This window comes from Perna viridis, chromosome 13, assembly GCF_037379345.1.
Source record: "Perna viridis isolate PV_CMFRI_1.1 ecotype Kerala chromosome 13, ASM3737934v1, whole genome shotgun sequence".
NCBI classification, from domain to species: domain Eukaryota; kingdom Metazoa; phylum Mollusca; class Bivalvia; order Mytilida; family Mytilidae; genus Perna; species Perna viridis.
The window spans coordinates 35,816,872-35,835,052 of record NC_142457.1 but is presented as its reverse complement, the minus strand read 5'-3'; the positions used below and the strand labels follow the sequence as shown (position 1 = coordinate 35,835,052).

The 18,181-nt window shown below is 33.0% G+C and overlaps 1 protein-coding gene across 1 annotated transcript in view; it reads right to left on the bottom strand.

The window, feature by feature from the left end:
• The window catches only part of LOC148600636 (uncharacterized), a 38,038-nt gene extending 22,709 nt beyond the window's left edge, over positions 1-15,329 (bottom strand). Inside the window, exons 1-3 of the mRNA XM_088557899.1 lie at positions 15,285-15,329; positions 6,230-6,272; positions 3,764-3,854 (exon numbers count right to left, since the gene is read on the bottom strand). The gene's annotated coding sequence lies outside the window, so the exon portion shown is untranslated. The remainder of the gene's footprint in view (positions 1-3,763; positions 3,855-6,229; positions 6,273-15,284) is intronic.
• Positions 15,330-18,181: the final 2,852 nt, after the last annotated feature.

Genomic DNA, 18,181 nt, shown 5'->3' with positions numbered 1-18,181 from the left:
GAATTCCAATTTCTTCTAGAACAAATTAATTGTTCTAGGAAGATTTCAGATGAATTGTACTAGAAATTTAAGTCAGGATTCTGGATTGTCCTGGAATTTTACATGTAAACTATAAAGTTTGTTTGAACACTGAATTCAAACTACATTTAATCACAAGAATATAATAAGCTTTCCAGCCACTGGTTTCTTTAGTGGTTTTGTAGTAGAGCATGTCGAACAGATTTCAATAAATAAGCCAATAAGTGGATAACATATTCCACCATAACTTGTTTTAATGTTTAGTTCCTACATGACTCTGAACATTTAATCCCTAGTTACTACAGGACAGTCTGTATTACCACACATTAACATATCCTTTTCACTTATGGTTGTTTTCTTAGAGTTGTTTATTGCCCAGTGCTTGAATTTTGCTCCTTTATTCATTTTGAGTCCCTTTTCAGCATCAAGACACTTTAAGATCAATGCATATTAAACTCCTGACAAGACAAACTTCTTCCTGTCATATTTTTGTATCAAATCATCCTCATATTCAAAGAATTAAAAGACAGATCATGGGGAATAACAAATTTGAGATCAATAAAATATCTTTACTACTTTTTTTTAAATAAAAGATGCTAAAACATTTATCATTATATAACATCAACACACTTTCAGTTTTTTCTTATTTACATGTATTATAACTTTTTATCGAATGTTCACTCATTTAAGTCAGGACAATCTGGAAATCCAAATCCTCCTAGGGCAAATCAGGATATCTCAATTTGACCTAGTAGAAATTGGAATTCTGATTTGTACTGGACTTAAACCCATGCAAATCAGAATCCAATTTCTACTAGGACAAATTGGAATTCCGATTTGCCCTAGGAGGATTCTGGATTGTCATTGATTCCAGTTTACTCTGTAACACACATTAATATTTGAAGATTTAGCTCTGTCCAACTGAAACCAATCCTTAATCAAATAAATTTGATGCACTGGATAACCCACTAAGGTTAAACATTTAACAGTTGGGGCAAATGTGAACACAATATTTAATCTTGCTACATATCTGAATTTGGATTGTGATTTATAGGTAAATGTTTAATACAGGATATGGTGTCAACACTTGCAATATGACTAGTAATATGACGTCCTATTTTTTAGCCAACTTTGGTTCCCATCAGTTGGGCTGTTTTTGAGAAGTGCATAGACAAAAGTATATGGGAAAGAAGAATGATTAAAGTTAGAACAAAAACAATATGTTCTCTAGCTACTACATTTGGGAAACATAACAACTGAAAGAAGCTTGGAGCCAGAAATAAACTATTTAAACACAGTCCTATGCAAATAAGTGTACTTTTGAGCTTAAGTACTAGTCTGATAACTTCATCAAAGCTTCATAAAGCTTTGAGGTAACAATTTCGAGTCATTTTATGAAATGGTTCACAACAATATACAGTAACAGTAACAAACTCTTTAATTCTTGAATTCATGATTTATAAAAGGGAAAAATCTATCAAATTACACCAAATTTTACCTGTTTTGACATTCAACATACATGGATTTTTTTTAACACTTCTCAAAAATCTCATTTTCAGTACTTTTTTTGTACATTCTGCCTATATGTAAAGTAGCCCAAGTCATTAAAAGAACCCCAAAATTATCAGTTAAGACTTTAATTAATAGAAAATATCAAAAGCCATTTTTTTACCTAAGCAAAATCATCCAGTGCTTTTGACATTGAACAATGTATTACATATTGTCTGAACCTGTGTGACAGTTATATATCTGTCAGTACACAAACAAGTATCATCCATCTATTTGTTAAGCATTTATACACTACATTATTGGTTACAAATGTCTTAAAGTATTCTACTAATGAAAGCATATACTGCTGGAAAAGTGAAAAATGGCTAAGTTTAAGACACTAAAAATGAAGAAAAATAGATGTGTCACCATGACACCAATACCCCAACCTGCAGTACATTCAGTTCTCCATAAAAAATTAACAAAGCAGAACAGAACTCAACCTCTGTGTGTTATTCATCAATATAAACCTGCATACAAAATATCTGATCAATATTTCAGGGCATTTAGAAAAATAAATTTGTGGAAAACATTTTCTAAGTTCAAGAGGCACCATAAATAAAATCATTGAACTAGAACAATATTTAAACATGATCAGTAACTCATCAACATACACCTGTTTATAAAAATTCACTTCAAAGTCTCACTGCGTTTAGATAAAAAGTCCAGAAAACTGGTCATACAGTTATTTTTCTAATTTAAAGGAATACAACTCGGAACTGTAAATCATCAATATACACCTGTATACAAACATCACTTCATTGTCTAAAGGTGCTTAAAAACAAATTCTGGAAAACTGGTCAAACAGTAATTTTTCAGATTTAAAGGGCACAACTCCTTCAAATATCAACAAACCGGAAAAAAACACAACCTGATCTGCAACATACCAATATACACCTATTTACAAAAAATGACTTCAATATGACAATGGTTTTAGAAAATAAATCTGGAAAGCTGCTTGTTACAGAATGGCGGAATGATTGAATGATGGGCAGATGGACAAGGGTATAACTACATGGAGTGGTTGGTGGCATAAAAATGTTTAAGTTTCTTTTTAATAACATGTGCCAACATTCCAAAAAGTTTGACTGATAGAAGGGTGAACTCACAGATAGTAGGAATGATGGACATAGCCAAGTCGCTACTAGACATGCTTTTACTCCTGATGATATTAGAAATAATGTGAATAATCCCCCTTGCTTCAAATGCAGTTAAATGTACAACTCCTCAGTTAAATTATCTCCATTTGGAGCCTTCAGACAGAAACTGGATTCCTTCTTGCACATCTACATATGATGTCCAACCTTGCTATAAAATTTCATCAAAATCACTTGAGCAGTTTAGGCGGAGTTGTGCTAACGAGGCTTTAACATCCAAAATCTTTAATTTGGATTATCATCCATTGGAGTTCTCCAACAGTAATTATATTCCTTCATGCACATCTAGATATGATACCCAACCTTCCTATAAAACTGCACCTAAATCCCTTGTGCAATTTGGGAGTTGTGTTTTTGAGGTTTAATATATAAAACCCTTAATTTGGATTATCTCCCTTTTGAGTTGCCTGACAGTACTTATATTCCATCATATACATCCACACCTGTTTCCCCACCTATTTATAAAGTTTCATCAAAATACCATGAGGGGTTTAGAAGGAGTTACAAGAACTTATAATGGATATCTTTGGAAGTATGGACAGACAGACAGATGGGGTGATTCCTATATAACATAAAACAATGTACTGCATGACAGATTATTGCAGTGGGTGTAACATTTTGAGATTTTGTGGCAAAAAGTAAATAAAAAATGTTTGTGCTTTAAGTACTTTAGCCAAGGTTAAATATATGGCAGAATTTATTATGGCATTTTTTAGACACTCAGCTAAAATACACCAAAAGAAGTGAGTTGCGAAAAATTATCTACTATAGGGTAAGCCATTTTTAATGGGGTAGGGGGAAATATATAGCCTTTAACTCTAATACATGTACCTCATCTCACATGATACCATACAGATATTATTCTTCAAAAAGAAAGAGAATAAATTGCTGATCATGTGACCAAAATGAATAACAATTCAAAGAGTGGTTTCGCATGAGAAGATTCTCTAGAAAAGGTCATACCATACAAAGATTGACCAAAAGTGAAGTCATAAACTCATTTAGAACTTTCTATAGGCGAGTCCAAAATATTTACTTACCAATTATATCATCTATCTGTTTAACGACTAATCCATCACGGTCTTTTTTCATTCTAATAAAATGTTCTGCTTCCTTTTCAGGAAACAGCTCCTGTAACAGAAAAATATAAACTTGTTAAGAAATAGGTTTAGATGGGTGCTAAGGCCTAAAAAAAAATTTGTGTTTCCGATAACCCGACCAACCTTAGTTTGTGACCCCTGACCCCATCTTTTTAATGGCGTCGCCAAAAAAAAAATCTGGAATTTCGGCGTTTTCCTTCACCAATTTGCATTTTATTGTATTTAAATTGCTCTCCCATGTGGAGACCCATTATCACCATAAAAACACTATGGCGAAGGCCAGTGTGAGTTCATTATTTGCAATCAAACTTGCGAAATGTCAGCACTTGGACACTAACAACCTACTGAAATGTTTGGACAGATGTTCTCTGTTCTTCGGAAATAACAGCTTCAATGTCTATATTGTCACTAAATGTTCTGACACCAATAGTCTCCAGACCGTACTTTTGTTTAATACTTTCTATTTTTCCTATATGTTTAACTAAATTTTACCCAAGAGTAAGGTAGCTCAAATTCCCGTTACCGTGGACTACTAGGGGACTGCTATTTTTTATCTCTGCAGTGCCTAACTAGAAATACTTTTAGCAAGCCTACAAAGAGAATACCCCCGTTTCAAATGGACTTAAATGAACTTTTGTTGGATTATCTTCTTTTGGCATCATTCAACACTAACTATATTCCTTCATGCACATCTAGATACGATACCCAAGCTTCCTATAATATTGCTACAAAATCCCTTGAGCAGTACAAGAGTTTCACTTATCATGTAAAACCCTTAATTTAGATTATCTCCCTTTGGAATCCTCTTGACATTAATTCTATTTCTTTATGCACATCTACATATGTCATCGAACCTTCCTATAAAACTTGATCAAAATCCCTTGAGACTGTCTATAATTATTTTGACAGCCAAAATGTCTGGTTGGGAATTTGACTAACACCTTACACTCCAACAGAATATACTGACTGTCTAAATAATCATAGATGGTCACCTGGGAGCTTTTTACTTGTAATTGATATAATTAATAGCCCAATTACAAAAAAATAATTTTCCTCATTCATTCAAGTTTGAAATTTACTTTTTAAAAAATTAATGTAAGATGACACTGTATAACAGTAACACCTCTTTTACTCATAATTCCTGTTGTTTATTGTGTAATACCTATCAATTAGATCACTCGTTAAACCCCACTTTCAATCACGATACAATAAAAAAAATTTTAAAAACCTTGGTGCATAGGAAGTGGTCATTTTTTTCAAAAAAATATCCTACAATATGGCATACCCACAAAAAGAATGCATTAAACTTCTAGCCCCTTTATGATGAGTAAAAGTGCAATAAAAAATTCAACTTCCAAAATTTAAAGTAAAACAAATTAACAAAGTCATCAGTGAACAGGAAGTTGTGGTATTTTTCTGAAAAAAGGATACTGCAATATAGCATTCTAATAGAAAGTTGCTGAGAAAACTGTGAAAAAAAACTTGTTAGGGATAGAAACACAGACAAGGGTAAAACAGTATTCCACTCTCGCCTTAGGAGTGGGGGTATAAAATACAGACAGGAATCCTGGATAGTGAAAAAAAAAAAAAAACAAAACCTATAGGATTTTGTCTCAACTTATGCACCACTTTTTATTTATGGGCACATTGTCACAAAGTATCTAAAATATGTATAGGTATATAAACACTTAAACATGTTCAAAACTACAGTGTGGATTACAAATTACCCAAGTACTTACAAAAGTTCCATAGGTAAAGTTTCATGACATATATTTGTCAAGATGCACATCTTCATTATGTATGTATATATAACACTGCAAAATTAAATAATATTGGCTTAATAAGTTTTTAGTTATAAAGTAAGCAAAGTGTGTTCATAAATTCCTCTGTTCAATATGCTAAAAATGTGAGCCTGAAAAAATAATCAAATTGTTCATTATAGGAGATGCACACATTAAATTTGTATTGACCTATGGCAAACAGGAATTAAAAGAAAAAACTGATTCAATAAAAGTTCACCTTTAAGAATACCAAAAATATGAAAGTCAAAATCCTGACAATATGCACATCTTCAACCCATGTAAAAGCTTTGACAAACATTAAAATCAAAATGTTTCTGGAATATTAAATATGAAAACTGTAAACTGTGTTCTAATGAGACAGGCACAGTGAAAATTCTTTCACATGTCAAGTTTTGGGACATAATCTAATATCAATTTTCTAACAATTGGTAGTGTAGAACCTTTTAATACAATTTCATAGGGATCAGTAGTTGAATAATCATCTTTCTTTAACTATTGTACAAAAAATTAGTTAAATTCATAACAACAAAAGTAACACTTGGTGGATTGCATAAAAAAAGACCTGTTTACTAATCATTAGGAATTGTAAATTAAGTTAACTCACAGTTTTATTATTTACTTTGTTTAATCTTGCACTTCTCCTTTCCCTGAAATCAAAATGAAAAATTACAATGTAGTATATGTATGCTCAAGATATCAATATGTTCATTAAAAAAAAATCACCAATAGGCTTGTTTGTTATTATGTTGAAATTAAATACGGTAACTTTTGTTGATATTGACAGCATGTGATATGATAGCTGCAGATATTGTGTAAACTGTTGAAATATCAGCGAACAAATACTGAAGAATGAAAAATAAAAGTTTAAACAGAAATATCCAAATAAATGGCCGAAACATACAAGAATAATCAAGGGAACCAAGAGTAAGTAGAAATCAAAAGAATGTAATCCAGGGACAAAGACCAGATATGGAAAACAGACATACACAACAAAGATTATAACACAACCAAAATAATACATACTAAGCAACAAAAGTAATTTAGCAACTTGGACTCCACTAAAAACTGGGAGCATGGACTAAGTGCACCAGTAAGGTTAGCATCCTCCGCTTGTCCAGAAACACCCTCCAAGTTGCTCATAAAAAGTCAAGTCCAGGGTAGGCGAAAGAGGAAGGAAAACTATGACACCTTAAACAAATCAGTTTTTGCAGTGCATATGGATACACTGTAATGATCACAAGTTTTTGATGACAAACATAAAACTTCAGTAGTGATAAAATTCCATCTTGCAGCAATAAAACCTTGCTTCAGATGTCAAGTGTGATAAAAGTCTGCATAGTTATGGCACTCTAGCATAACGTACATTCCATACACAGGTGCTGAAGGGATGTTGCCACAGGTGAAAGTATAGCTGACTATATGGAATGAAAAGTCATTGTGTTTGTCGTATAGTTTTGTCTCTTAAGTGCAGGTCAAGATATGAGGCTGACTTCACAGTATCATTTATCTCAAGTTCTTTGGTGTAAATATGATGTAAAAAATTTCTAAAACTAGAATTGTTGAACAATAATATGTCATCTGTATAGGGAAAACTGAGATCAAAGGATCTAGCTAAACGATGTTCCTTCTTTTGGATCAGATCAGCCTCATAAGAGTGAAGGAATATGTCTGCAAGTAGAGTAGCACTATTTGTTATCCAAAACAGGACATAAGCGTTCCATTTTCTTTCTTTCCTATTTTTAATAGCTGATTCATGACAAACTGCCTTTTGTTGCACTCAATAGATAGGTCACTACAAACAATTTTGTGTCAATTTGTGTCCAATGAAGTTATACAGAGACACTCTAAGCAAATCCAGGAGATGGACGTGTTTTTCAACAAACGGTTGGCATTCCGATGGGAACAAATTGTACTCCTTTACTTGCTGGCCTATTCCTCCACTCTTATGAGCTGATCTGATCCAAAAGAAAGAATATTGTTTGGCCAGATCCTATAATCAGGTCATAGTTTTCCGTTCCTTGTGTGTCTACCCTGGACTTGAATTTTTATGAACAACTCGGCAGGTGTTTCTATAAAAAACAGAGGATGCATATCCTACCCGTGCACCTGGTCCCTGCTAACAGTTTTCAGTGGAGTCCGAGTTGCTCATTTGCATTTGTTACTTAGATGTATGATTTAAGTTACTTTATGATCTTTGTAGTGTATGTCTCTTTTCCATGTCTAGTCTTTGTCCCTAGATTACATTCTTTTGATTTCCACTAACTCTTGGTTCCCTTGATTACTCTTTTAAATTCCTACATTATGGAGATCCAGGAAAATGATAGATAGGCTTTTATATTTTATCATAAAAATCTGTAGCTATGGTAACATAATGAAAAAAAAACAATTTTCATGAAAAATTTTAAGTGCCTTCTGTAATTTACCTGTCAAAAGTCTTCTCCAAAATATCAGGCACATTAAAACAGTCAGGAAAAGAATTGGTATTGTTGTAAAAAAAAAAAAAACAAAAATCTAAGGGCATCTAATGGGAATTAAAACATACCAGGCCACATTGGTATAATTTACATACATATATGATTTAAAAAGACATAGCTCAAAAAGCGCATTTTAGATTTAACTGACAATTGAACTCAACCTGTATTTTATAGTGCTTAAGAAATGTGCAAATTGTCGAAGCTGGACAGATTAAAGCTTTTATTTTACACCTCTTTATTTCCTTGAGTATTGCACATATTTACATATGAATGCTTTACTACCCACACTCGAAACCATCAAGTTTCACCTAATTGTTTTACTAAATTAGACTGTGTCAAGTTTGAGTACAAAACAGTGTAAAAAAATGGTAAAGTTGGAAATATACAGAAAAAAAAGTATTAATTAGCTTCCTAAAAAGCTATGGAGTGCTTCACTATGTCATATATAGTTGGTACAGCAGTGTCATTTGAAAATCTTTCTTTATTTGACGGGAATGTTTTCATATCCACCAAGTGATCTCATAACTGGGTTTTAAGAAGGCAATTTCTTTTGACAATTATAAGTGCAAACTTCTTCTAAAAGATTATATGAAACCACATACACAAGTTCAACAATTCTATTTAGAAAACAAATACTGTTGTTGCTGAAAGAATTGGCATTTCAAACACTTGTTACAGGGGTATATATAGGTCCATGTCATTCAACCAAAACAAGTAAAATCTGAATATATCTATTCATAGACTGTTAGTCACACAATTTAAGAATTAATCTAGCAGTAAAAACTATTTTTAACATGAATGCATTGCAAGCATGACATGATAATTTATCAAACTGAATAGTTTTCTGAGCTACCTGACTAATGTTATTATAGTACATGTATATAAATATTGAAGTTGTTTGCTGAAGCATATTTAATCTATCAAGTTTCACATTTTTGTAACTATGTTCACAGGGGGTATAATTACTGTAATTATGTTGGAGCTAATAAAAGTATTTGTACAAGCATTAGTATTTGTAATCATAAAAATTTGGGAAAAACAAAGAATATTTTCTCCAGGATTTTGGTAATCATGACATGTATAAAAAAACTAAATAGTGTACATGTTATCTGTTTAGATGTATATATTTATTTCTTGTATATACCATGATGTAAAATAAATATAAGGTATCTAGAGCAAAACAAAAAATATTCACATTTTCTATTTTCTGTACATACATGTAAACTTGATCATCCAACATTCTTAAATCTTTATAAGTCTTCTTCCACTTCACTAGTTAACATTCGCATTGGATTTGCTTAATTATATAAAACTACACTTTATTATGCAGCTGATCAGTGACGTAAAATCATCAACTCTAACTTCATACAAGATCATATGAGATCAAAATGTACCGCTTAAATATCATACAGGCATTCTACGTGTGATTTTTGCTTGTATGAGAATGGGAAGATTACAGTAAAAGACGAAATGATCAGTTAACACTAAATTTAATGTAATATTACTTAGACACAGGCTCTCCTTACAATTGACATTAAAGGTCATAAACATTATCAGGGCCCCAATATCAATATACAGTCATTGCTAGTTTTTTAATATGGTTCCTTATCTGGTTCCCTGGTCAAAATCATGTCACCTAAAGATCGCTAAAAATTTGAGAGAAACTTGTGGAACAAAAACATTACTCGCATTTCCTGGTAACCGGTTGCTTTGATTGAGAAAGTTTTCAGTCATCACGGTTACAAAAGAGTAATCTTATGAAAGGAAGCAAGATTCTAGCGAAAGTCTCCCAATTTTAGAGCACATCGCATTTGTGTCTTTTCAGATGTTGAAAGCAAGTCAAAATCTGTGACATAGAATATTTGAGGATTAGCCAGTTTGAAAACTTCAGTCTTTGATTTATATTTTCTAATATCTAGAATCAACAAAACTTTCTATATAACTGGTTAACAAATCAAATTGCTAAATAGTAGCATTTATGTACAGAATATTGTTGGAGAAAGGAACAATTGTGCAGCTTGCTTAGTATTAATCTAGTGAACCATACTTTCAGAGCCCTATGAAGAATAAATGTCTAGAACTATGGTTCAAGGCATACTGACTCTTAAAGTAACCAACCAAATCATGTTCTTACATATACATGTACATGTACATGTACAATGTATTTGTGACTTCAAGCTCCCACATTTTCATGTTACTTAATATAAGTTGGCTTTCTACAAATTTAGAAACTCTTTTCTTTACATGCATCATGAACATTAATTTAGACAACTATATGCATTTGTACCAGTAAATCTGTATGTATGCTGTTACATATACATGTACATTTAGTTCTTAACAAGTATGCACATGTACAATGTACATAAACACATTGATCTGATCACAATTTTGTGATGTAAATTGACAGATGATCTGTTAGAAATAAACCAAACATAAAAAAAGTATAAACTGATGTTTAAATATGTTGCATTATGTAAATATGTGTAAAATTGACAAAGGAAACAATGAAATCTGCAAAATATATTGACTGCTTTGTGGTCACATGATGCGAACCCTGACCAATCGGTTTCTGATCAGTAATAGATGACAGATTGCAATTTTTGTTGCACAGACCAGTTCAGTAACTGTAAGTGAATCTGGAAAGTTATGCTTGACATCCAAATCACAATATCCAATATACATTTATATATGCATATGGCAATGGCATAGCTTGGGACTATATACATACTGATGAAGTTATTTTAAATGTAAACTGCCTCAGCTATGAAATAGTCAAGAGAACACTAAACAATGCAAGGAATTTGGTGAAAGTTCATGGATAAACAAGCAGTTTGTCTCTGCCTTGATGTAACACTGAAATAAACCACAGGCAAAACTATAATTAACAATATACATGTAGTACCAGGGTCAAGTCATTGATTGATTGATTATTGGGGTTTAACGCCCAAGCAACAATATTTCAGCTATAATCAGGCAATGAACATGAAATAGATGATAAAATGAACATGAAATGATGATGATCAAATGAAAAAAATGGATGGGACACAAGGATAACAGGGTCGACAAATTTTGATTGCCACTAGAAAAGGGTAGGGGTAAGTAGGGTCAGGCAATAGGTTCCTATTCCTATCGAATACCACAGCAGGGTTCTTTAACCTGCGAGGAACATGGCGTCTTTCCCAACACGGTGCACCACTATGGTTTGCGGTCAGGTTTTTCGTATCATAGCCTGACAACCTTAACATGTAACACGTCAGGGGTACCCCATTACATCACATGGGGCCACAACCCAGTTGCTCTATGGGCAGAGTGCCTAGCCCCTGGCTAGGTTTCTGAGCATAATTTAGTCACCTTTTAAGACAAGCTTAGAGCTGCTGCAGGCCTTTTCTTTTGACACCCGGACCTGCACAGGGCTCAAGTTATCATTAGATAGTTGTATTATGCAAATAAATTTCTTTTGTTATATTTTCAGAGAATTGGTTCAGAAAATAGCAAAAATATTAATCTAATCATATTAATTAATTGGACAGATATAATGCTTCTCGAGAAATAAAATATTTCCAGGGCACAGCTTAATATGACCACAGAGGTCAAAATATGAACAATTTGGGTATGGACACACCATTCAAACTTGACACAGCTTTGAAAATTGTGTTTCAATTTCAAAAATCAATTCCTTTTAGGACTCAAGTTAGAAAAAATACTGATTTCTTGCCTCTAATTGCACCCATTATTCTTACTAGGCTCAAGTCACAATACATAAAATGAATCCTAGTCTATGGCACCTTATTGGAAAATTTATATGAGATTTCTAGTTTCAGGCCCCTAAGGCCAAAGAAAAATCGGTCTTGCTTTTCCCTCTTCCAACTGGGTATCTTTCAACCTGCCAGGTTGTTTTTTTTTTTTTTTTTTTAATTAAAAAATCACCAGGTCATTTTTTCCACAGTGTTTCTGTAATTTTTTTTTAATTTCTGGTCACCAATCTTGGTCACCAAAGAGCTTCCATTATATATGTTTCTTAATGTGAAGCATTTTTCGCACCTTGAATGATGAACTTACAGAAACTTTACCACATCCGTAATAGCCGCAGGCTTTGCCAATGACAACATTCTAGCAATCAATCTACATAAATGCTCCCACAAAAGCGAAGTATGACTTATGCAAAACTTTACACAACAAGAGGCTCCCAGGAGCCTGAATCCTCACCTTGTTGAATTCTGCCTTTCAAAGGCAATACATTAAACAAGAAGTTGTCCAACAATTTTGACTCAAGAAGTCTTTGGTAGGACTTATCACAAGATCTTTTCAACAATTGAAAGAGTCTTTTAACCTATCATAGTTTTCAAGATATTGACTGAAAACTATTAATAAATAGGTCATTTTTCCCCTTTTAAGGGCAATAACTCTTACAAGGAGTCTGAAGACTTTTGTAGTCCTAAACTCCTAATAATATGGATCATTTTAATTACTGATAGAATTTGGATAAACCTAACAGTTTAGGAGATATATGTGAAAAACTACTGTCTGACCCTATGTTCTATTTTTAGTAACGGCAGCCATGTTTTTAGATGAAAACCATGATGACAGCGCCATACCAATATACAACTACAATTTATTTGCAGTTGTATAAAAAGGAAGAATGGTCAACAGCATCCACACTCAAAGTGAATGTAAAAAGACTTTGTGTGAATAGCTGTATCAAAATAAACCATGCTTATTCCATACACAAAAAAATCCTGACAGGAAATTCTGCAAGTAAATATTGGTTCATAAATTCCACAGTCATTTAGTTCCTGGATCAAGCCCCCCACCCACTACCCCCACCTCCCCCACCACAAAAAAAAAGTATTTTAATTTCCCGGAACTCAATGTGCTAATTTCCAGAATGTTTTCCCATTAAGTCAATGTAAAATATTTTTAAAATACAAAATTATTTCCTAAACTATACATACATCTGTACCCTATTTTTTCTCTTAGTTTTCTTTTGTTTGGGCCTTGTGCCTTGTTGGCAAAATATCCAAGTCCTATAAACATAAAGAAAGAATACATCTGTTGGGCTTATAATGCTGGATAACTTACTTTTGTTTCATGGGATTGGAATCACTTCCCCATTCTTGGAATACTACCAAATGGGAAAAAAATTGGTCATGCTACATTATGTACATGTACCTAAATTCACTCTTAAAATTTTACTATACCTACAGACAAGATAATTTTTAGGATTACCTATCAATCAAAAAGTCCATTGGGCTACCTAGCTAAAACAAAGTTATTTTCAACCCCTGTTGCTGTCATACTAACTCAATATTTCAGGTTTTTTCTATCAAAAATTAGAAGTTGATGTTTTGCCTGTTAAAAACTGTAATCTGAGATCATTCTGGCATATGTTCTAAATGTTATTTCAAAACTAGTACCTAATATTTTATGAAAAAATCAAAACAAAAAACAAAAAAAAACAGCTTCAAAAAGTATAATGGAGTGGTACAATTCAAGTGAAGGAAGGCCACAAAAATGCATGAAGTATTTTGAATCGAAAAAAAATCTATACAGCTCTTAGTGGCTTTGCCCCTAAACCCCACTACTCACTCAAAAGGTCTAAAGACCCTTGACAGCTCTTGTACCCCCTGGCCTGAAATCCTGGATCCGCAACCTAACAAACTGGTAGACCTGAGAACAGAAGCAGTGAAACACTTGTCAGTGGCGAATCCAGAGTTTTAGGTAAGGGGGCCCAAAAAAAAATTTCTTGACAAGATCATCATTGAGTATCATGAAGTGAGTGTTTTTCATGATTTAAAGGGAAAGACCACCATTACATTAAATTAGGCTTTTATGGTAAATTATACCCACGTAAACAAAAATAAATAACCTTTAATGCAAAATGCATTTTTATAAAATGTTCAAGGCTATGCAAAGTTCGAAATCTATGAATTACATGTGGATAGCCATCTTGCAGAACTTTCCTATCAGAAGAAAGATCATAGGCAGACTTTATTGATTTTATACTGATAGCTTCCAATTGGCTCATGACGTCACTAAGTTGGTTTGGAACTGATACAAGTACTGCATGCAAATGATATGTAAACAAAGAATATTTCTACAATCCTGTTAATCTAATCACCAAAATATGTTGTCTTGTCAAGCTTACCAGTGCATGAATGATAAACGAGAAATACTCTAAAAGTGATTTGACTGGCAACACAAACATTCTTTGGAAGTAGCCACTAGATTTTCCTCAGACATTCTAGTCTTCTATTCATAATACCGTAGTTCGTCAATGTTGTCTGACATTTGATAACATTGTGTGCCTCAATCTCTTCTTCTGTTTATTTTTGGTTAAAATTATAGGGGAAAAGTCATAAAATTTAGGATTTCTTCAGACATCATAATATATTACCTATTTATTTTAACTTTACAAATCGACTTTGTGATGTCACAGCTCAACCGATCATGGTGGTGCCAATAGGCGCAGAAAATTCAAATTCCCTAATTATAAATCATGATTAATTAGTTAATAAAAGGAAACTAATTTAATTTTCATGAACATTTAACAGATTCGTTTCAATATTTATGACTTGCACAATAACATAAGTTTTCAACAATTTGTTTTCTAAGCCCACCTCCCCCACCTCCTGGATCCACCACTGTACAAGTTCTATCAATGACAGGGTTTTACTATCCACATTCTCCCCTAGTATGGCAAGCCGTTGTGGAATTTATTCCCCATTCAATGATATCTATAAATTATTTCTTGATATCAATAATTCATTTATTGATATTAATAAATGAATTATTGATATTAAGGATTAATTATTGACAAATCAATAAATAGATAAATCAATTTGTTTATGTGTGTAAACTCTTTCATTGACTGAAATAGATCTAAGTGCTTGCGGGTATGCCCGAGAACCAAGCCCAAGCACAGGGACTTGTTCCCAGTCAATTATCAAATTGCAACCCACCATCAAACAGCAACACGGAATGATATTTGATAGTGGCGTTGCCTTTGATAGTAAACCCCCATTATTGACCGCGAGCAAGTCCCTGTGGCTCAAGAGCAAGAAATTAATTTTGTATCGCCTGGTTGCACGTGTGTGTGTACAAAATAAAAAGTATCTTAGTTCAAGAATGTGTTTTGAGTCAGTAAGTTGTATTATAGATAGTATCAAAGGCATGCAAAATACATACTTTTAAGAGGAAAATTCGTTCCTAGCTATCTACTGCATTGTTGCCAACATCAAGCTACTTATTTACTAGTCCGGGTACGACTAGCACCAATCTCATGCAGTATGTAATCATCGGTACCGCATGTACAACTTTCAAAATAAACAAATCTTGATCGCACTTCAAACATCGCGTTTTGAATAGTATAACATGATATGCTTCAAGCCTTCAGAGAATACAAAGTTCCAAATGAAACAGTCTTAAATCTTAGGTGTTGTCGTTACATGACGTTTTAAGTCTACTTTCTGAGCAACACGAAAAGCGGTGCGTTTGAACAGAGACCTATTCGAACATCGCATCGCTACTCGGTATTTTTAATATTTTATCAATTGACCAATAATCTAACAATTTAGGATTAAGTTTGTATATGTTTATATAAAGTCAGAGACGTTGTATATTATCGTGACTGTCTCTGGTAAAAAAGAATCGCTCAGTTTACTTTCTCGTATCGCGAGTGAAATGTAATACGGGGAAAAACGAGAAGTCATTGGAAACCACGTACATCATACATTAAATAATGAATAATAACTATTTTTTTGCCGATCTGTTCAAAATACAACGATCATCTCAAATTTTTAACTGAAGCAGAGACATAATTGTCGTATCAGTTATACAATATACACATTTTACTATATGTTTTCAAATCACTACAGCATGATCATGAAGCGCCAGTCTATATACAAGCGCTTCATAAAAAAAATCATATGTTACAATCCTAAGAATAATACTAAGAAATACTCTCTTAGTTGGTACATTGACAGCATTATTTTGAAAGGATTCAACAATCCTTATACATATTTTTATACAAGGATTGTTGGCAGACAAGTTAATTGATCCAGCTTCTCAGTGTTTCAAAGCCAGCAAGAACTCTACGATCAGTAAAGCCAGTAGTTAAAGCGAAAACATACGGAGAAAGACTATTTGATCGAGAGGCCGCCGTTGTATGGAATGACTTCCCATTTTAGACGTTCGAAGTGTTGAATCACTGTCTGCGTTGAAGAATAATCTTAATACACTTTTAATCAGACAAGCATCCAGAATTGTTAATTCATATGTGATACTTGCCTTTTTCAGACTTTTATTTGTTTATATGCTTTTAGACTTCTTTTGCGTTGTCGTTGATTCTTTATTTATCATTTCTTGCATATGTTTTCTTTTATTTGATTAATGGGTTTTACATATGTAACTAGAATTTTTTTAGTTATATTATTTTTATTACAATACATCGTGTACCAAGTTACATCCCTAGGTTATTCCTACGAGGAGGAATGACCCGGCCAGCAAAAGCTGTAATTTTATATAGCCTAGCTGGCCGAGTGGTCTAGGGCGCTGGACTTTGTGCAGGCTGTGTTGTCATAAGATGTCAGAGCGGTACGATTTCGAGTCCCGCGAAGAGAACGACCAAAATCGCAATTTTGACAGTTCTAACGTCGTTGGGATTTTCCAGACCCTTATATATATACATACCATGTTATCACTGAGAATATGCAGACACAATAAATAAGACAAGTTAAATATTTGAATGAGTAGAGACGGATCCAGATTCGAAGCTTTAGGGGAGTGGCCTTCAAGAGGGTATGCCTCCTTTCTCTCGCCTGATGACAAACATTTTATAAAATGAAAATGCTGAATAAATTGATTATTCGAGTGATTTAGTGCATTTTGTCAATCTAAAGTGATGTCATAGACCAAATCTAAAGAAACTACGATCCGGATACCAAACTTGAGATCTAACAGAAGATGTTGCCGTTCAGATCTACTCTTCATTACTTTTAGAAACACCGAATATACCAGATACACCCATGGACAGTACTTAATAACAAAATATAAGAAGGGTGCCGCTTGGCCTACTTTTTTACAGTTGGGACAAGTCAGTATGGACAAAACATTTAAATTTGAAACAGCTCTTCGTGGATTTGAAGAAGTGATAGAATGCTTGGAAAATTGACCGAAACTTTTTTTAAAAAGTGGTAGTATAGAATAAGAAATACAATATTAATACAAAGTTTATGAAAATTCTAATTCTGACACTTTTTTGAAACGTTAGATCTTTAGAGGTGCGTGTAAGGACCTCGTGGTATGGACCAACAGTGGTACAAATCTATAAAGATCTATAATATAGTTTTACTTAAAGTTAAAACTTGAGATACTATTTTAGAGACTAAACTTTTTGCTGAGAGTGGTCGCCGTATTGACACCTAATTTTGACAGAAAAACTGAATTTTTTTTTAATCAGTCGACTTTCAGAGACACCGAAAATACAAAATCTCAATATGTATATATATATATATATATATATATATATATATATATATATATATATATATATATATATATATTATGTATTAAGTAGCTGTCTTTCTAAGAATCATGCAAAATCTGAACAATGTGATACACCCCAAAAAAGGCTACATATTTTTATGTTGCAATTAAGTTGTTTTATGGGTCTATATTATGAAATGTACAATTATCCATTCCAATCTGTCTGGTCTTAGGAGATAATCAACATTGAAAATCCAATAGATTCTATTGTATTTGAGTGTCATTTACAGAGTTATCTCCTTTACTTTCGAATTCTACAGTGCATTCTACACAATTTTTATCTTCTATGACCACGGGTTATATGAGAAAAACAAATGTTAATTTCTGTTTACTAAAGCATGTAGGCTTTCCAACTATGTAAGTCATTTTGCATGATTCTTAGCTGGAGTGCTACTTAAGTAATTATGGTGAGGTTAGTATTTATGTAAGAATGTTGGTCGGTAAGGCATATATCTATGTAAGAATCTTTGTTGAAGAGGAAAAAATACAAGAAAATGGACGGATATGGTTAAACTCTACAAGTTCATAACCAGAAAACC